At 39.3% G+C, this 22,102-nt stretch overlaps 2 pseudogenes across 1 annotated transcript; one reads left to right on the plus strand and one right to left on the minus strand.

Moving 5' to 3' along the window:
• Positions 1-111: 111 nt before the first annotated feature.
• LOC146546958 (G2/M phase-specific E3 ubiquitin-protein ligase-like) lies at positions 112-5,781 on the minus strand (annotated as a pseudogene). Its single transcript, XR_014890788.1, has 9 exons — positions 5,359-5,781; positions 4,298-4,607; positions 3,981-4,060; positions 3,790-3,845; positions 2,936-2,994; positions 2,604-2,791; positions 2,095-2,267; positions 911-1,125; positions 112-628 (listed from the first exon to the last, which is right to left on the minus strand). The product of XR_014890788.1 is annotated as a G2/M phase-specific E3 ubiquitin-protein ligase-like (transcript).
• Positions 5,782-12,667: 6,886 nt separating this feature from the next.
• On the plus strand, positions 12,668-13,386 carry LOC146546959 (uncharacterized; annotated as a pseudogene).
• The last annotated feature ends 8,716 nt before the right edge of the window (positions 13,387-22,102 follow it).

Here is a 22,102-nt window from a genome sequence, read left to right on the forward strand (position 1 = left end):
GCAAGACACGTGTTGGTATTATTAGCTTTATTAATACAGGTTGATATAAAATAAAGGAGTAAAAAACACTCATTTAAGTAATAAGATTTATTGGTAACCTTAACAAGGCAAATTACACTTTGCACTGACATACAAATTGTGTAAAATGTACAATATCTATGAATACTACTATTCACCATTTAGAATAGATATAAAGGGAATTCTTTCTAAAGCTAAGGGTACTAAAAGTAATCATTTCAAATCACAGACATTTACTTTAGCATTGTAACTAAAACAAAGGCCTTGGCCCAACAGATATCTAGTCAATTTCTTTAAACAAACCTTTTTGTATAAGAACAAAAACACAGTTGACATGAAGACTATATTACAGTATGAGGATCAAACTGTAAGTCGATCAATACAGACCAAAACCAGGAGAGTTTAATATTCCAAAGTCCATATCATCCTGGAACTGCTTATATGACTGAGCCATTGGTATCACAATGGTGTTTGCACGTTTTCCCAATTGGGAAACGTGATGCATCACCAAACAGCAATCTTGGTCTTGGTTCCATTCCAGCTGGTGGAATGCTGTTTAGGCCCGTGGCAAACATCAGTATGTCTTGTAGGGAGACTGCTGTTTTGGTATCTAGAATTAAATAGAATGTAGCTAAAGATAAATCTTTATTTTCTAAAAATTTCAAATACAAAGCAGAATATCAGAAACTTGGATCCTCAAATGTTCCAAAGTATTATGTTTTTCCTTTTTTTCCAAGATTAATAGCACAAATACCTGTTCTATAGCAGAAATATCACCTGACAGTTTAAACTTAAAAAACATCATAAAAGTAATATTCATGAAAGAGCTGCTTTATTGGTTTGCACTGATCGTAGTAATTTGTTTGCAGTACAAGTTTTGTATTATACAGACCTTCAGCGTCTATCAGATAGTCTCGCCAGAATCCAAGCACCCTGGTTTCTTCCTGCCGTCTTGAACTGCCAGGTTCGCTCAGGACCACTGCAAACATGTCCTCTAAAAAGTCAGATGTCAGTGGCTCTGGTCTTGAGCACATGAAGGGTTGGAACAACAAAGGATGCTGCTGCGGGGCATGGATTACACCAAGTGTTGCGAGGCCATCCTTAAATCTATAAGGGGAAAATTGTCATCAGCACTACAATAAAAACATGAAAAACACTTTTTGAATGTTTTATTTTAATTATTCCAAAAGCACAATGATTTTTACATACTTTATTGATCCTAGGGGGAAATTAGATCTCAGCATTTAACCCATCACCCTTGGGGTGAGCAGTGAGTTAGTGCTGGCTGTCTTTCTCAAGGACACACCTGGTGTGTGTGCTCTCATCAAACGTGCTACCTTCTGAATCCCAGTCTGTTTTATCCATTGCTCCACCATGCCACCTTCAGAATTTATATTTTACCATCTGCATTTCTATTCATCAGCAAGGGAATGTTGCAAACTGGAGCTTAACTTACTTCAGCCACAATGTTGCAAATGCATTTTCAGCCAGTACAGTACGGTTTATTCTCAATAAAACCAATAATGTAAAAGATCAAACCACCTACAAACATCAAATTTGCACTGCATTTTTTAAAGTACCTGCCTAAACATGGTCACTAGCTGAACTTGTGTTTGCAGCTTTGTCCGTTTTATGCGGGGACTGATAAGTAACAAGAATTCTAATAGAATAAGTGTTTAAAAGTTTGAAATTTGATCTCTGTCCTTGCAGCTTCACATGATTTTTTCTATACTGAGTAAACCACATGCATGATAACTCAAAACCTTTTTGCAAACATTAGTATAAAGTATCCATTATTATTATTATTATAACAAACACAAGTATAATTAACCATGGAAACAATAAATAAAAAGGGAAGATGCAAAACTGTGAAATTAAGCAAAAACATACAAATTATTAAAAAAAAAATTTGGTCAAAAGAATAGGCAGACCACTTCTGTAGCTGTGGTCTGTTATCAATTCAGTATAGTGTTGCTTACGGTTTAAAAACAATTTTGTTAAAAAACTATTATTAAAATAGTGTAGCTACATTGCCCCATTATTTTGTATCAGTCCAAATACTTACAAATATGTTACCTTTGGATTGAGAAGTGGTTGCGGTATATGATGTACCACCTAAGGTAGTCCTTAATGATGTTGCCTTTACCATCTAAAGAGTCCGGAAATCCATAGCAGCCAGCTGTCTGCAATAAGCTGCAATGCATTTCAATGCACCCATGGAGTTCCTTCAGCGTTGCAGCATTGGATATCTAGTGTTTACATAAGAAAAAAAAGAAAATTGCAGTATCACAGGTTGTTGTGCATGACGTTCACATCAAAATTATTTTAAATATAATTACTAGTGCACTTCAATGTTTGGTCTATATTTTAAAGCATGTTATTCTGGTATTGTTTTCTACTCCTCTACTTAAAGTCAAACATTTATCTTTGTTCATAATTAACAAACATCAGTACACTTAGCATGCTGATTAAAATTACAACTACTTTGGAGCACAGTGTTACAGTCCAATGTGCAATTAACACATCAAGCTTTGTGATAACAAAAGAAATTGTAGTTTTAAAATAGAATATTTAAATCAACATACTTCCAACAGAAAAGCTTTTGTAGCTTCATCAGTTACATCTTCAATTGTGACCTCCACCACATCAGACTTTGTTGTCCCAATCAGATGCTGGTAGAGTGTCTTGGAGAGGAAGGCAGGCCCTGGACCACCATGTACCAATGATGTGGCAATCATTCTGCCAGCAAGGAAATATTCATCCTCTCTTGCAGCTGGTAATGGATGTATTTAGTTAGTTATGCTAAAATAATGCTTTAAATTATATGCCTTTTTATTTTAATAAGCAATTAATCATCCAAGCTTAACTTCAGAATGTATTAATTTAATTTTATAGTCAGATGGTATAACTTTCTCACCAGCGCTGTCAAATGTAAGAAATTTGCTGTCCTCAGGTCCATCAAAGATTCGTCGTGATCTAAGGCATTTCATTAATAATGTCAAAAATTCACATTTAGGACCACCATTATCCATTCCATCTTCACGCTGTCCTGCATCATCGCTGAACTTCACAAGTATATCATCAGTTGGGTTGTAAGACACGTCTAAAGCCCCGAGCTGCTCCGTCCCAAACATTTGCTCTGTTTATATTAAATCTGCTGACAGATGTTTTTATTGTCTTAGACGCCAGCTCTTCAAGTACTTCTGCAGCAGTCAGGCCATTTGTACTAGAACATAAAAAAATTATTTAATATCACATAAAATGAGGATGTTAATACTCACTTTTAGCATATTTACATTCTCACATTTAAATGTATACTTACCTTTGTGTTTCACTCTCATCCTTTTCGATGAGAACTTCTTTGTCTGAGTCACTATCAATTACAATCGGTGCATAAACACTTGTGTATGTGCTGCAATAAAAAACATTTAGTGGGCAAAGTAGAACATTTCTTAAAATCTAAAGTTAACTAAGATTTTATTGGTCTAGTGTCTCAATACACAAATTTCTGTGTCCAAAACATACCTGTAGCAGGGACCTTGAGTCTAAATATCAAAAATATATGAACAGTTAATATATTTTATGTTTGTAGCCTGTATGATAATTATTAATGACATTTTTCAGAGTCTTACTTCAGAAGAAGTTTGCAAGTTTGACCCCCTGTAAAGAATTTAAATAATTTCAGAATTTACAATATAATACATAATAATGTATTTTGGCTCCTCACTATTCACGGTCGCCGCACTGTATCCTCCACAATACAAAACTTACCTATTTCTTGAAGGTGCTCTTTCCGGGGTGCTGTGATTATCTGGAAAATCCCATACCTGATAAGTAGTAAAATAAGCTTAACAGCACTTTTTAAAACTTTAAACTTTTCTTGATTATATTGGTGTATACAAACACAGACACACACACACACACACACACACACAAAACAATGGTAAAGAAAAAAGACTAACCACAGTGTCCGACAGTGGGCTTTCTACTGCTTTTACTTGAACTTCATTGTCCTCTTCAGATTCACACTCTGTGTTGCAATCTGCAAATATTCAATGATTCAAAACATACAGTCTAATTTAAATATATGTATGTATTGAAAGCTATATCTAACAATTAGCAAACATATAGAACACTTTGGCTATAAAGCACAAATTAAATATATTTAAAATCTGTGGCAAAATCATGTCACTCTCTGATCAACATTTTTTTGAAAAATCTTGAATTATTTTTAATATCTAAAATTTATGATTGTCACTGCATTATCAGAATCACTTACCAGTATTTAAGAAGTCATCATGGTTGCAAATGTAGAGAGTTATTCTTTGATAGGCCTTCCCTATGGCATCCTTGTATTTTTGGATGTTGAAAGGGGTGTTGGTTCCAGGAATTGTGTTAACTTCCCTTGCATCAGGGTATAGCAGTACATAGGGTCCATCGGCCATGTCCTGGTTAAAGTCCTTATGTTTTTTCACGCTGGCAGACAAGATTTGCTCAGTTGACCAGTGAGAATGAACATCAACTGGAAGTGACTTTCCTCGAACAGGTCTTATACCATCACTGGTCCTTCTCATGATGCCAATCTGTATCTAGGAATGAGATTAACAATAACATGTTTTTACATCTTTGCTCCTACATGGTGTTCCCTGTCTTCCATTTTATTTCTGATCTGTAGTTGTGCTCCAGCTGTGCTGTGACTCAAAAGACAACATTAGCGACTAAATATAGTTTTAACAGGGGGCATATATTATTGAAGGAATGTTGACCAAAGGCTGACAATTAAGAAATTCTGATCAGGTTAACAATTGTAAGCCCTGTATCAGTGGTGAACTACAATCCCCAAGAGCGGCAACTAGATCGTTTCTAGTTTCTTCAACGTTCCCCAAGCAACACTAATGTCCAAGGTTGTGATTAGCTGAACACACCATATGCAGGTAATAAACAGCAATCAGCCTCAAAGTAAATTAAACAGAGATAGTACGGGGGGGTCCATAGCTGTAGAGGACATAGTTGGCCACCCTTGCAATATATACAGTTCCTTTCATATGCATATGGAAATTTACAGCGATGCCTTGGCAGTGCTACAGGTAATTTGGATTTTGTATTAGCAACAAAAGTGGTCAACTTCCACGTTCAAGTTTATGACATACCTTAATTGGTTTCTGGTCCTTCTGTTCCTGGTGTTTCTTTGAAAAAAATGCCTTTCTTTCCCTTTCTTTCACATCCCTAAATTTTATAAATGACTCCACTAATGATTTCCCAGCTATAAACAGAAAAAAAATTACAATTTTAGGGAAGGGACAGTTAAGAAGATTTATTTAATACAAATATGTTTTTTACCCTGTGTAGACTGTATAGTTGTGCCAGTCAGGATGCTGGAACTGGTAGATGGAAGAGCTGCTGCCTCTTCACCAAGGGCAGGATTTCTCGACACAGTGCTGGTGATGTCCTTTAAAAACTTGATGTTTTTACCACATAGACTACAAAAGGCAGGACTGTCTGCCAAGAGGTGTCCACAGAAGGGACAGTACATCTGTAAAAATGACCCCATCAAATGTTTTACAAAATTAAGATTCACTACAACCCACAGAAAATACAAGTATTTCACATCTTACATTAAGACTCCTGAACCAAAAACATTACACTTAGATTTTTATAACCTCACTTGCAAATACTTGTTTGACCATGAGAATGTTTTTCAATCAATTACTCAGAGCAAAATATTAAAATAAGATTACATATTTTATCTTAACTTTCATTCTATATATGTATATAAACGGCACAGCATGCTACTTTTTATGTTTAGCAAAGGACAGAAATCGCTAAAACATGACGTTTTCATACTTTTATCCATTTTTTTTAAACCAGTTCTCCATGAGCAAAGCATAAACCAAGCGTTCATAGTAATAAAAAAACAACAACAATCAAACTAACAACAGTTTGCACATTACCTTTATTATGAGGCGTGGTTGGTCTATCCTTGCTGGTGTTTTCCGCTGGTATCCATCTCCGTGTGTTTGCAACAAACTTGCCGTTTATTTTGCAAATCGAGCTCAACACTTCCCCTAGCGTCCTGGAGCACTTCCGTTGTGCTTTGTATTTTGCATGTGTTTTGTATTTTGCATGTGTTTTGTATTTTGCATGTGTTTTGTATTTTGCATGTGCTTTGGATTTTGCGTGTGTTTTTGATTTTGCGTGTGTTTTGTATTTTGCGTGTGCTTTGTATTTTGCGTGTGTTTTGTATTTTGCGTGTGTTTTGTATTTTGCGTGTGTTTTGTATTTTGCATGTGCTTTATATTTTGCATGTGTTTTTGATTTTGCATGTGTTTTGTATTTTGCATGTGCTTTGGATTTTGCGTGTGTTTTTGATTTTGCGTGTGTTTTGTATTTTGCGTGTGCTTTGTATTTTGCGTGTGTTTTGTATTTTGCGTGTGTTTTGTATTTTGCGTGTGTTTTGTATTTTGCATGTGCTTTATATTTTGCATGTGTTTTTGATTTTGCATGTGTTTTGTATTTTGCATGTGTTTTTGATTTTGCATGTGTTTTGGATTTTGCATGTGTTTTGGATTTTGCATGTGTTTTGGAGTTTGTACGTGCTTTGTCTCTAGGGGCCACCGTATCAGCCAAACCGATTTGCTCAGTTGTAAATAAAACAGCGAAGTAAACGTGACCCGACAGACAGAACCTGAGTGAATGAAGTCCAGCGTTAACCACTGAGAGCTAAAACTCAGCTGAGGTTTCAAAGCTGTGTGCCGGTGATTGGACATCAGCCGCTGATGAAGCTGTTCGCCTATAAAGTGCTCTGTAAGGAAACAAGCTCCAGCAGCTCTGCGCTCGGGGAAAACACTATATTTACTTATCTTGTGCAGAAAAATGCGCTGACATTGCTTTATATCGAGTACCGGCTGCCCAGGTAAACTGTGACTATCACCAGGTAACGTAGGCGCGTTTCTTGAATTAGCAGCAGGTGTTAAACAGCTGACAGATGAGGAGGAGAATGCATGCAGGTAAACTGAGGGTCTGTTGAGCTGATCGCTGGTTTCGTGAGAAAAATGTCAGCTCGTTCTTTATGTTACAGAAGCACAGAGACACAAGACCAGGCGGAAAGAGACGATCGTTCGGTGAAAATGAGAATCTGCGAATGCAACATGTGGAACACAGAGAGTGGAATATGTAAACAAACCGGTTAACGTAGTAACCCCCTGGGTGCACTCTGCATGCTAATTGTTAGCAGAGCTAGTGAAATCTCTGAAAACATCTGAGCACTTTTGCAAACATGTTCTATGTTGACAACCTGACCAGACATACGTCGCGACATTCGCGGCTAAAACACTGTTAAAAGTGTAGCTGGTGACAGAAAAACTACACCACCACCATTGCTGCCTGTGATTTGATCTGCATTCTGAGTTCCATTTAGAGTTTCAAGATGGCGCCAGTGTGTGTGGCTCGCCGTCTGGCTCTTCCTCTGTTGTGTTTGCTTATGTTGTTTTTTATTGCTAGAGTCAACTCTCTTTTAATGTACAATCGCCAAAAACTTTTGGACCTCCGACTAGTTGCCAGTGATCTTACCAATACAACTTATAATGGACATAAGGCGTTACCTCCATTCCTGTCTGGGATACCAGCTAACCTCTGTCGGACCCCGGCCCCAGCCTCACGGCGAAAGCGTTTCAGACGCCGGGGCAAACGTAGCGGTCTACTCGTGAAACTTAAGGCGTACTTGGTGCGCTCTTCTCCGGCTCTCTGGAACGAACGTGGATCGGTACCTTGTCATGCCTTTTCTCCGTGCTCTCTGGAGCCCATCGATGCCTGGCTGGTGCCCGTTGTTGGCTCGGATCAGATGTCCCAGCCACGAAAGATTTCCCCTCATCTTCGTCAGCACGGTGCGAACCTGCAGAACCTGCGGCCGCTGCGTCGGGTCTCGCTGTCAGCCACGAACACGCTGACCTCCACCAGGTTTGGATTGGTGAACACTAGATCGCTGAGTAATAAAACTTTTATTTTAAGGGATTTATTTACGACCCAAGGACTGGATTTCCTCTGTATAACTGAGACATGGTTGAGGGCCGGTGAGTCCAGCGCTTTTACAGATCTCTTACCTGATGACTGCTGCTTCTTAAACTCTCCTCGAATATCAGGCAGAGGAGGAGGACTAGCGGTTGTTTTTAAGAAGCAGTATAAATGTAAACCACTGCCATTATTAACCTCACCTAGTAGCTTTGAACTGAGCATGTTTGAGCTAGGTCGCTCTCACTCAGTGCTCTGTGCTGTGGTTTACAGACCCCCAAAATACAATAAGAACTTCTTAAATGACTTTTCTGATCTGTTGGCTGAAATTATGCCAAAATATGATCATGTCCTTATTATTGGGGACTTCAATATTCATGTGTGCTGCCCTGACAAGCCAATGGCAAAGGACTTTTTAAATCTTATTGACTCTTTTGATCTTGTGCAACCTGTGTCTGTGCCTACACAAAAATATGGGCACACGTTGGATCTTGTTTTAACTCACAATTTACCTGTCTCTAACTTAGAGGTTTGTGATGTTGTATGGTCAGACCATAGGCCTGTCCTGTTTGAGGTTTTCCTTCCTTGTACTAAAGTTAATCTTCCTCCTGTTGCTGCTAGGAGCTGTCGTATTTTTAACCCTTCCTCTGCTGGACAGTTCTCTATTGTTTTTAATCAGAACGGCGGCCTTCCTGATTTCATATGCAATGATACAGAAGAACTGAGTACGTGGTTTTATTCTGTCTGCCAAACTGCTTTAGATTCAGTGGCCCCCTTTAAGCTTAAGCAAGTTAAAGCCAAATCTGAACCCTGGCTGAATGAAGACACCCGGGCTGCCAGAAGAAAGTGCAGGAGAGCTGAACGTAAATGGAAGAAGGATCAACTTCAGGTGTCATACCAAATGTTACAAGATTACTGGAATTCTTACCAGAAAACTGTAAAAGATGCTAAGAGGAAACATTTTGCTACTATTATTCAGGCAAATTGTCGTAAGCCTCATGTCTTATTTAAGACTATTGACATGGTCCTTCATGCTCCACAGTCTTCTGTCGAGTCTTCTCAGGAAATTTGTGAAAACTTCCTACACTTTTTTATTGATAAAGTGCTATCTGTCAAAGCACAGACTTCCCAGTCCGTTCCCGACCCTTCTACCCCTGCCCCTAGTTCTGCTGTCTTTGACAGGTTCGAGCCAGTTTCCATGCTCTGCCTGCAGGAGTTGGTTGCTCACATGAAGCCCTCAGGTTCCCCTTATGATGCTCTCCCTCCTCGATTTTTCAAAGAGGTTTTTCTCACTATAGCATCAGCTGTACAATCCATTGTAAATAGTAGTCTGTCCTCTGGTGTTGTACCTGTCAATCTCAAACATGCAGTGATTCAGCCTCTACTCAAAAAACCTGCTCTTGATCCTGATATTATTGCGAATTACAGACCTATTTCCAAACTGCCTTTTATCTCAAAGATTCTTGAAAAGGTAGTTTACAAGCAATTAATGTCCTTCCTAGAAGAACACGGTATTTTAGAAGTTTTCCAATCTGGTTTTAAAGCTTTACATAGTACTGAATCTGCCCTTTTAAGAGTTTTTAATGATGTGTTTTTGGCAAATGACTCAGGTGACTGTGTTATTATTGTGCTGTTAGATTTAACTGCTGCTTTTGATACAGTGGATCATAATATTTTAATTTCCCGTTTAGAGCAGTTGGTGGGTATGCGGAGTACCGCACTGCAGTGGCTCAGATCCTATTTGGCAGAGCGAACTTTCTCTGTGAAACTAGGGGAGTTTGTATCCTCTACTGCTTCTCTTCAATGTGGGGTTCCACAGGGTTCAGTTTTAGGCCCGCTTCTTTTCTCTCTATATCTCCTACCCCTTGGGTCTATTTTCAGGAAACATGGGATTTCTTTCCACTGCTACGCCGATGACTCCCAGATTTATTTCCCACTTAAAAAGATAAATGGCTTCTCAGTAGACCCGCTGCTCAGATGCCTTGATGAAATAAGGACTTGGATGGCTTTGAACTTTTTACATTTTAATGAACAGAAAACAGAAGTGATGGTTTTTGGTGGCGCTTCTGAGGCCACTATTATAGATCTTGGTTCACTGGCACAGTATGTTAAACCAGTCATCACTAATCTGGGAGTTAAAATAGAGGCAAATCTTAAACTTGAAAGCCAGGTCAGAGCTGTTGTAAGATCTAGCTTTTTTCATTTGAGGGAATTAGCCAAAATAAAGCCTATCTTATCGAAACAGCATTTTCAGACAGTAATCCATGCCTTTGTTACTTCTAGGCTGGATTATTGTAACGCACTTTATTTTGGGGTTAGTGATGCGTCCATTAGGCGCCTGCAGGTTGTGCAAAATGCTGCAGCACGTCTTTTAACTGGAACAAAAAAGTTTGAGCACATTACCCCTATTTTAATTTCACTCCACTGGCTACCTGTACATTTTAGGATTGTTTTTAAAATTCTCTTATTTGCTTTTAAATCTCTTAATGGCCTGGCCCCCCCCTACCTCTCGGAGCTACTACAACCATATACACCTGCCCGTTCCCTTAGGTCCGCCAATCAGCAACTCCTTAAGGTACCGAAAACTAAGTATAAACTTAAAGGTGATCGTGCTTTTGCTGTAGCTGCTCCAAAGTTGTGGAATGATCTGCCCTTGCATGTTAGGCAGGCCTCTTCTCTCTCTGAATTTAAAAGTCTTCTTAAAACATATTTATTCGCTGAAGCCTTTGGCATTGATTAGAGGGGTTGACTCAATTTGTTTTAACATGTTTCAATTTATTGTATCTATTTATTTTATTGTATCTCATTTTAATTTTCTTTACGTATGCTATTAACATGTACAGCACTTTGTGAAACTCTGGTTTTATGTTAAAGTGCTTTAGAAATAAAGTTGGTATGGTATGGTATGGTATACCTGGCTGCCCCAAGTCTACACAAGCAATCGATTATCTAGGATCGACCTGTTTTGACTTACTTTGCACGGCAACCAATCAAATGTTAGAGAAGCTGCATGGGCAGCGTTAACCCCGCCCCCTGAGTTTGATGGGTGACAGATAAAATTATTTCATGATGAGAGCCAGGCGCCAGGACTGCCAAAATGAAATAAATAAATATATCATTAAATAATTAATTAAATGTGTCAATAATTAATTAAAAAGTGAAATACATAAATAATTAATTAAATGTGTCAATTATTTAATGGTGTATTTAATTAATTCATTATGGCAGTCCTGGCGTTCCATACACACGGGTGATCACACCCACAAACTACACCCTTTTTGGCTCCTACCTCAAAGCACACTGTGTTCTGTTGATCTTATGTGCTGCACAATAATGTTTAATATTTAGTATTTACTGTCATATTCCCATATATCATTGTGATGTTGTTTATTCTATTACTCTTGTTCTCTTCTGCTTGTTTTCTTTTTTCTTTCTCAACAGGTGATCCAGGTGATCGATAGATGCATTTTTTTTCTCTTTTTTTTTTCTGCCCATTCTGTTGGTTTTTGTTTTTTGCCCTTCTCCCCCGTCCCTCTTCTCAGCTGTTTCTTTCCCTCTTTCTTTCTCCCCTTATTTCCCCCAGTCAAGTCTGTCCCGTATTCAGCAAGTGAAAATAAAATAAACAATAAAAGGTGAATCAAATGGACCATTACGGCAAGGCTGGGATGGTCAATTTGGTAAAGTAAATCCGTTGGGCATCTTTCTTTGCCTCTAGACAATAATTCTGAGGGCAAAAGAGCCAAACGGGACAGGCAAAAAAAAAAAAAAAAGGATGCCACTCTCTTTTCAAATCAAATCACTTTTATTGTCACATCGCATGTGCAGGTACACTGGTACAGCACATGTGAGTGAAATTCTTGTGTGCAAGCTTCGCAAGCAACAGAGGTGTGCAAAATACAATACAATAACATAAGAGCAAGCAAAATATAACAATAGGTAAATCTGAAGATTATAACAATAAATATATGTACAAATATATATGAGTGTATGCACATTACTGAATATGTATACTAAATATGTGTGTGAAAATTAAATAAAAATTTAATATACAGAGTGGCAGTTGGAAATGTGCAAAATGTGCAAAAGTAGCATTTATGTACAGTATGGAGTGCATAATGTTGAAGTTCCGGTAAGTGATGGTGAGGTGTGTATGAAGTGTTCAGCAGTCTGATAGTCTTAAATACGTTTATTTGTGTGAGCAAGTTTTCTCACCTAGCGCAGACACGCGAGAGCTCTAAGCTGCAGCAGCAGCATGCAAAGCAGACATTGGTTGCACGAGTGACATGCAATTATTTGCTTGGATTCTTATTTTACCTCACGCATTTGTTATGATATAAAAATCGTTTCATGTCAGTTTGTGGAGGAGGCGTTCACTGACACACTGAATGTGGCCTGCGCTCGACCAGAGAGCCGCTGAAAACACTCTCAGCTCCGGGGTGTTCATATTAACACTGCAGGACTAACAGAGAGAGACATCTCTGTGAGTCTCTGAGAACTCTGAATCAAGATCACCTAAGATGTGTTTTCACATTAGTAGTAATATACCTGCAGTCTTTCACCATTTGGAACATCAACAGCTCGACCTAAGGAACACAGACAGACACCTCTACCTAAGGAGTGCAGGATGACATCGGTATCAACCATGATGAGTAGCCAGGACGTCGCCCAAGCCACAGCCGCTCTAGGTACGTCTACAGGCATATGCACCCGGGGCCCTCATTGTAAAAAACAACGCTGTGAAAACGTCGTAGATGGGACTGAATTTAAGTTAGAATATCGAGGCAGTAAATGGTATGTGTATACCGTTAAATATACCAGTGGAGCAGTTATGCTTCATGTAGATTGTGGTGAGGGAATGCTTTGGGGGGAATCACAAGCCATGTCTACTAAAAACTGGAAACTCTTTCGCACTGTTGTTTGTGCGGACTTGGACAATGTGGGCTTCTCAGAGATGCTGTATGTTTCCCAGTGGAACAGTCCGACAGGCCCTGAGCTTTACTGGGTCGAGGCTGATCGTTTCAACCGCAGCCCCGATGACTTTATTTTTCTCAATGTATGTGATGACGGGGAAAGTCTTATTGCTGCCAGAGGGGTTGAAAACTGGAGGTTAAATCCTTACCCTCTAAGCATAGAAGAGCGCACTACATGGTTTAAGGACATGTTTTTATACAGTGGTGCGACTGGAGAGCTATGCTGCGTCTGTTTAGCCAGATTGACGACGCCATCAAGAGGGATAGGCTCAACACTGCATACGAGGGTATTAGAAAACGCCTTGTTTTTGATGATTTTGCGACTTGTCCGAAGACTGGCTTGCCTTCTACCCTGTGCAAACCTAAAATCATAAGGCCGTCTGACAACTAAATAAACCAAATGGTAGGTTGTGTGTGTGTGTGTGTGTGTGTGTGTGTGTGTGTGTGTGTGTGTGTGTGTGTGTGTGTGTGTGTGTGTGTGTGTCCTTTCCATGATAAATGGTAAATGGCCTGTATTTATATAGCGCTTTACTAGTCCCTAAGGACCCCAAAGCGCTTTACATATCCAGTCATCCACCCATTCACACACACATTCACACACTGGTGATGGCAAGCTACATTGTAGCCACAGCTGCCCTGGGGCGCACTGACAGAGGCGAGGCTGCCGGACACTGGCGCCACCGGGCCCTCTGACCTGATATTTTTATGTTCATTCAAAAAAATGTACAGATTGCCATTGGGTTAAAAACATTTGAAGGTACCCAGAGATAAATACTTATGTGAGATAAGTAAATAAGCACACCACCATTAGATTTCACACTTGTTGCGCTGGGTTACCATGGCTGCGCATCTTTTTGTCGACTGGGCAGTTAAACAGAGGTGAGAGGTATGCTTTGAGTGGCACAGAGGGTGGCCAACATATTTTTTCCACTTACCTTTAATAAAGCCAGTCGTGTAGACTCCCTGTGATCGCCGATTATACGAGTGGTTATGCAAGCTGATGGTATGGTGTTCCGGGGTTCAAATAGTGGGTTCACGCTCGCTTGGAAAGGTCACGTGAACTGCATTATTTTTGTTTGGGTTTATTTGTTATTATGAAACACTGTAGGCTGCCTGGAAGTGGCCACAAATGCATGCATACATATATATGTGGCATATATATATATATATATATATATATATATATATATATATATATATATATATATATATATATATATATATATATATATATATATATATATATATATGGCATATATATATATATATATATGGCATATATATATATATATATATATATAGATATAGATATATAGATATAGATATGGCATATAGATATAGATATGGCATATATATATATAGATATGGCATATATATATATAGATATATGGCATATATATATATAGATATATGGCATATATATATATAGATATATATATATGTCAATAATTAATTAATTAAATGTGTCAAAAGATGGTCGCTCACAGTGGACATAGATGGCTTCTTCTATGTCCACTGTGAGCGACCATCTTTGACATAGATGGCTTCTTCTATGTCCACTGTGAGCGACCATCTTTGAACAGAGGCGGGGGTTTACGACACCAACTCTCTGCCATCTATAATCCAGTTTTGAGATCCCTTCCCAGACGCCTTAATGCCCACTCACATCCTGGGCCATCTGACCTCAGGAATTCGCATGATAAGGTGGGGCCAGGTTTCACAATGAACACACCCGAAACTCTGGCTGATTGGGACCCACGCCCAGTTTCCCACCTTGGCTCAGGCGATTAGAGGATCATCAGGGGGTCCTTTTGTCCCTCTGTGGGGGGTCACTCCCACTAGGTTTATATCTGGGACTTTCCACCATTTGACCTTAGAACTGAAGAAGCTTCTCGGATGAGAGGTGAAACGTCTTCAAGCAACTTAAAGAAGTCCAGACGCTTTTCTTTGCAAGCTCCTTTGACAATGCAAATGTACTGTTTATACGATTGGGGAAACCTGCAGTCAGCTGAGACTGACGAAGTCACTTGGATGTGTGACGAAACATTTCTCCCACAAAACGCTACGTCCAGATGAGCAGAATCAAGTTTTGGAGATTCATTAGTTATAGTCTTTTTATAGCTAAGGGAGTAGAGTCTGTAAACCATGTGTGTACATCTAGTATATCAGTATTTATGGATGCCAAATGGGGAGGTGATCGTTTTATGCTGTGACCTTTAGTGTTGTAGAGACTGGCTACTTTAGTTGGATCACTTGTGAGTGTTGTTGGCCAGGTGAAGGCAATAACACTGTGGGCTGCTGAGCCGGTCCTTGATGTGATCATTGTGTGGACAAGCTCTCCATTTGTGGTTGGTCACTAGTATGCTTGCTTTACTTAATTTTGTGGATTAAAGTAACTTGTTGTGGTATAGGGCCAATTGTATGCGGCCATTTGTGTGGTGGACACAACAGATCACTTGACTGTGAATATCCACTGCTCCTTTCAGTTTGTTTGTAACAGTTTGTGTAATCCTTTTGAGTTTGTGGCTGTTGTGCACCTTGTGTTGGTCACATGTTACTGTTTGTGTGTTCAGTGTGGCAACTTGAGATCCTCATCAGAATCAGAATCAGAAAGACTTTATTTATCCCCAAGGGGGAATTAAGAATGAAGATGTCAACGAAAGTAATGTGAGCACTTAGTTTTGTGTGGTAAGACATCTGATGGTAAAATGCTCAAGTATGTGCTTTGGCTCAAACTTGTATGCAAGGTTGCCTTTTACTTTAACTGGTCTATTAGAATATTATTTGTTGAATGTGAACACTGTGCTTCTCCTAGTTTTTTCTGTTCTTTCAGGTTTGGAAGATCAGGAATAAAACAATTCCAGAGGGTCTTGTTAATTCATTTAAGGGTCCTAAAGGAACCCTTTTGAGGGCGGGGATGTTACACCCCTCTGCAGCCACTAACCTGTTTGCAGTGGCAGTGCAACAGTGTTCAGCTGTTGCTAACTGACCATACCTGGTGAGGTGTGGATAAAGGCAGGCTTTCAGGAAGGCACACCAGTATTTGCCTTAGTGGTATCAGCTACTTTAGCTAGCTTATTATATAATTTAAAATAAAACCTCTTCTCTATGAAATTCTGGTGTTAGTCTCCACATTTATGTTGCGGCTTTTGAGCTGGAAGAAAAATACGATTTCCCAATGTGGCTAAAAATACTATTTAATATGCAGCCTTAGATGGTGACCTCATTGTACAAATAAAACAACATCTATAACCTGACTCAAACATTTACACAAATGTAAATGACAAAATGCAGTAGCAAAAAAAGTAGATATACACAGCAGCAGGCTTCTCTTTATCCTCATTTAGCACAAGTGAAAGAGACATGAATGGGGTGGTATAACTGATAAATATTGCAGTTTACATTACTAGTTTCCTCATTCAAAGGAATTAAAAAGCATTTTTGAATTTTGGAATTAAGAGTTAATAGTTAGTGAAGCAAAATACACCAAATTAAAACTTATGATTCAGTATAGAGAGTACAAATGTGGAGTCCATGCAACTCCCACCAACCCCCACGCATGCAACATGCTTACTAGTGGTGTCCCACTGATTAATGCCCTGAAAAAAACAGCAACACATGGCACCTTAGTATTACAAAAATTAAATTGAAATAAAAATTATAAGTAAAATACAGTTTAAAAAAAGTTCCCTGCAACTCACTCAGTACATTAAATCTCAACTACAAAAACAGAATTGGTCCTAGCACTGAACCCTGTGAGACTCAATAATTAACTTTTGTGTGTGAAAGATTATGTGAGATAAAAGGAAGATTGGAGATTTTGGTAGAAGGTAATTATTGAAGTTAACTCAGAAAAATCAATTGGAGAGAAAGTTTGTAAATATGGTACTGAAAGTAGATGTAGATAATGTTACATCTGTGACATAATTTGAGTAATTTTTTCTCTAATGATTAAAATTTTATTCGTAAAGAAGTTCATGAAGTCATTACTAGTTAACAATAAAGGAATGGTTGGCTCAACAGAGCTCTGACTTTTTGTCAGCCTGGCAAAAATGCTGAAAAGAAACCTAGGGTTGTTCTGATTTTCTTCAATCAGTGATGAATAGCAAGATATTCTAGATTCATGGAGAAGGTTTTTGTTTTAATTTTTATAAAGCGGCAAACTATTTTTCCAGGCTAAATGATGATCTTCTTTGTGAGTGAGGTGCCATTTCCTCTCCAGCTTAACTTTAAGGTGCATATTTCAGAGTTATACAGGGAAGTTAAATACTTTTGATTTGAGGCTCTGATGTGAGTATGGGGTGAAGGAGTAAAATTATTAACAAGACAATCGACCTCTGTTGGAGTAGTGTTCAGGTAGTTGCTCTGCTATGACAGTGTGTTGGTACAGGGCACCGAAGACAAAAACAATGGAGGGGATTATATCCTTAAACTTAGTTAAGGCACTTTCAGAAAGACATCTACTGTGATGGAAACTATTCCCCACTGTTGTGTAATCAACTATTGTACACTCAACAAAAATATAAATGCAACACCTTTGTTACTGCTCCCATTCCCCATGGGATGGACGTAGAGACCTAAAATTCATTCCAGATACACAATATAACCATCCCTCCCAAACAGTGGTCACAAATCAGTCCAAATGTGTGGTAGTGGGCACATCTGCTATATTGAGATAATCCATCCCACCTCACAGGTGTGCCACATCAGGATGCTGATCTGACATCATGAGTAGTGCACAGGTGTACCTCAGACTGCCCACAACAAAAGGCCACCCTGGAATGTGAAGTTTTTTGTGCTATTGGGGGTCTGGGGACCCAGAACCGGTCAGTATCTGGTGTGACCACCATTTGCCTCATGCAGTGCAACACATCGTCGCATGGAGTCTATCAGATTGTCAATTGTGGCCTGTGGAATGTTGGTCCACTCCACTTCAATGGCTGTGCGAGGTTGTTGGATATTCGTGGGAACTGGTACACGCTGTCGTATACGCCGGTCAAGCACATCCCAAACATGCTCAATGGGTGACATGTCCGGTGAGCATGCTGGCCATGCAAGAACTGGGACATTCTCAGCTGCCATCTGCCCTGAACAATGTGAACCATGATTCATCCGTGAAGCGCACACCTCTCCAACGTGCCAGACGCCATCGAATGTGAGCATTTGCCCACACAAGTCTGTTACGGCGACGAGCTGGAGTCAGGTCAAGACCCCGATGAGGACGACGGGCATGCAGTTGAGCGTCCCTGAGACGGTTTCTGACAGTTTGTGCAGAAATTGTTTGGTTGTGCAAACCAATTGTTCCAGCAGCTGTCTGGGTGGCTGGTCTCAGACGATCTTGGAGGTGAACCTGCTGGATGTGGAGGTCCTGGGCTGGTGTGGTTACACGAGGTCTGCGGTTGTGAGGCCGGTTGGATGTGCTGCCATATTCTCTGAAACGCCTGTGGAGACGGCTTATGGTTGAGAAATGAACATTCAATGCACGGGCGACAGATCTGGTTGACATTCCTGCTGTCAGCATGCCAATTGCACGCTCCCTCATTGCTTGTGGCATCTGTGGCATTTTGCTGTGAGACAAAACTGCACATTCCAGGGTGGCCTTTTGTTGTGGGCAGTCTGAGGTACACCTGTGCACTACTCATGATGTCAGATCAGCATCCTGATGTGGCACACCTGTGAGGTGGGATGGATTATCTCAATATAGCAGATGTGCCCACTACCACACATTTGGACTGATTTGTGACCACTGTTTGGGAGGGATGGTTATATTGTGTATCTGCAATGAATTTTAGGTCTCTACGTCCATCCCATGGGGAATGGGAGCAGTAACAAAGGTGTTGCGTTTATATTTTTGTTGAGTGTAAATGTTATCAGGAAATGATCAGACAGGAGAGGGTTTTCAGGAAACACTGTTAAATGTTCAGTTTCTATGCCATATGTTAAAACAAGATGGGAAAATATATATACATATCATCATAAAATGAAAATGACTGTGTCTGATTAAAGTGGTGGGTGGGGACGACTTCCGGGTGTCATGGCAGAATGAGTGGATGCGTTTGGTGGCTGCTCCCTACAATCAGGAATAGAAAACACAGAAAACTCGTTAACAGACAACTCAATTGAGTAAGGCGAACGTAGTTGGTGAGGAATAAGGCAAAAGGAGGCCAAAATGCCAAGGGGACATGACAAAGCCGCAAAAACAAATGCTAACAATGCAACAGGACAAGATTGCACGAGCCCCAACAGTATAATTAGCGACTCAGCTGGCGAGCTATTAAAAGCTATCGAATCATTGAAATTAGAAATGAAACAAGATAACGAAAGGCTGAGAGAAGGCATCAACACGCTACAGCAGGAACTGGGCGGCAAACTCGATAAGATAAAGGAGGACATAAAAACTCTGTCGGAGAGAGTGGGGGAAGCTGAGGACCGAGTGGGAAATATAGAAGACATGACACTGGAGTTAACTGAAGCGCTCCTCCAAAGTTTGAAAACAGAAATTTGTTCAGAACATGCTGGTGGATCTAGAGTCAAGATCCCGCAGAAATAACATACGCATGTTTGGAGTGGAGGAAGGCACCGAGGGGAGATCCGTCCAAGACTTTGTTTCGGAGTTGCTACAGCACAAAATACCTATACCAAATGGGCTGGAACTCAAGATTGAGCGGGCCCATCGTATCTACAGAAACCGCGCCCTGGAGAATTCCCACGCCCGATTCTTATCAATTTCCAGGAATTCACAACGAAAGAACTTATACTCCGAGAAGCTTGGAAAAAGAAGCAAATCCAGGTGAATAGCAAGACGATTTATTTTGATCATGATTATGCATCAGATATTGTCCAAAAGTGCAAACAATACAGAGAAGTTAAACGGATATTAAAGGACGCGGGTGTGCGCTTCCAAACTCCCTACACGAGCATGCAGATCCATTGGCGGGACGGAGTCAGAAACTACAGCAATGCACGAGATGCGGCTTTGGAGTTGCAGAGGCGGGGATATGATGTACAGATCCCGGCGGTATCTGAGGAGGAGGATGCGCTAATTAGAAGGTGTCGAGAGTGGAAACGGGTCCCAATTTCCCGTCGAGAGCAAATTACTTCCCCGGGGCAGAGAGCTAAAAAAAAAGCTGGAGGAATTTCAGAGAAATGTTGATTAGTTCGGGGGACATCTCTCCCCTGCCACTGATCAGAATATCACAGGGTTGCCTCATCAATTCAAAGAACGGGAGGGGCAACACTGGATGGAGGTAAATACATTGGACTATAAGATGGGAACAATATTTTCAGTTTTCAAACTTTTTATAGGGCCCTCCCTTTATGGAGGTTTTTACCCTAGACCTACCAACGGGGTCATGGTGGGAGATTATTTTTTCCTACTAATTGGGAGTCGCAAGTTTTTGATTATTTTTTGTTTTATGTTTAGTAATATTGTTTTTTTCTTCTTTTTTCAAATTTGAGGGGATGGTTACTGCACATTGTACAAGTCATGAGTGGTGTAGGTAAAATAAACATTATCTCAATCAATATCAACGGTCTGGGGAATCCAGTTAAAAGGAGTAGGTTGTTATCTAAATTGAAACGACACAAGGCGCAGATTATATTCATTCAAGAAACTCATATGTCAAAAGAAGAACATGAAAAATTTAAAAAGTTTGGCTATGTAAATTCCTTTTACAGCTCATGTAAGAATAGCAGACGAAGAGGAGTTATCACTTTAATTTCTAATATGGTAAATTTTGAAATGCTAGAGGAAGTCTGTGACAAGGATGGTAGATATGTTGCTGTTAAAGGGAGGATTAATAATAATGTGGTATCTCTGATAAATGTGTATGCCCCTCCAGAGGGCAACCCAAAATTCTATCAAAAACTATCTGAAAAAATTATTAGTTTTAGTGAAGGGACTTTGATATGTGGGGGTGACTGGAACTGTGTATTAAATCATACTAAAGATACTACAAGCTTAAAAAGACGCAAAAATAATAAATCCAAGGCTCTTAATTTACTTATAAAGGAAGTGGATCTTTGCGATGTATGGAGAGAATTACACCCTCTGGAGAAGGACTATACACATTTTTCAGTAGCCCATAAGGTACACTCAAGGATAGATTTCTTTTTGATAAATAGAAGCGATAAACATAGAGTCATAGAGTGTAATATCGGTATAGCTGATCTGTTAGATCACAACGCCATACACTTGACTATTCACTTATATAATCAGAATAAGAAATCATTGTGGAAATTAAATACTGGTATTCTTAACAATGAATCTGTGGTACAAGAGATTAAAAAAAATTACAAGTCTGTATTGCTGACAACAAAGATGAACAGATGGATCCAACAATAATTTGGGATACTGTTAAAGCAGTAATCCGAGAGTATCTGATATCAAGGACTACCCATATCAAAAAAATGAAAAAGCTCACACAATTCAAATTAGAACAACAATTAAGGGATTTAGAAAAAAAACAGCATACAGATTTGAGTGCCGACTTGGCTGAAAGCATTAAAGATGTAAGAAAACAACTAAGCGATCTGTCTATGGAGGAAATAGAAAAGAAACTGAGATTCACAAAACAAACATTTTATGAGTCTGGTTCCAAAGCAACCAAAGTACTGGCTAAACTGTTAAAATCAATACAAATAAGTAATGCAGTTAATAAGATTAGAGATCCAAACACCAAGGAACTATTATATGAACCAATACAGATAAAAAAAATGCCTTTCAAAAATATTATAAAACATTGTATAATCAACCCGACCAGAAAAACAGACAAGAAATTGAAGAGTACTTGGATCAGTTAGACCTTCCTTCTATTGGGACAACTCAAAATGAATTTTTAACTAAACCAATCACTAAGGAAGAACTGGATAAGGCAATAAGGAGATTGAAATCTAATAAAAGTCCAGGGAGTGATGGGTATCCCAATGAGTGGTATAAGACTTTTAAAGAGGTTTTAGCTCCTATTTTGATAGATTCCTTTAACTGGACATTAAAACACGCTAAAACTCCACCCTCTTGGAAAGAGGCCATTATATCAGTCTTACCAAAAGAAGGTAAAAACAAGGAAAACTGTGACTCTTATCGTCCAATCTCTATTTTAAATGTG

This window comes from Mchenga conophoros, linkage group LG23 (assembly GCF_057382185.1).
Source record: "Mchenga conophoros isolate Kocher_MC1m ecotype Shallow Benthic linkage group LG23, M_conophoros_male_GT1.1, whole genome shotgun sequence".
NCBI classification, from domain to species: Eukaryota; Metazoa; Chordata; class Actinopteri; order Cichliformes; family Cichlidae; genus Mchenga; species Mchenga conophoros.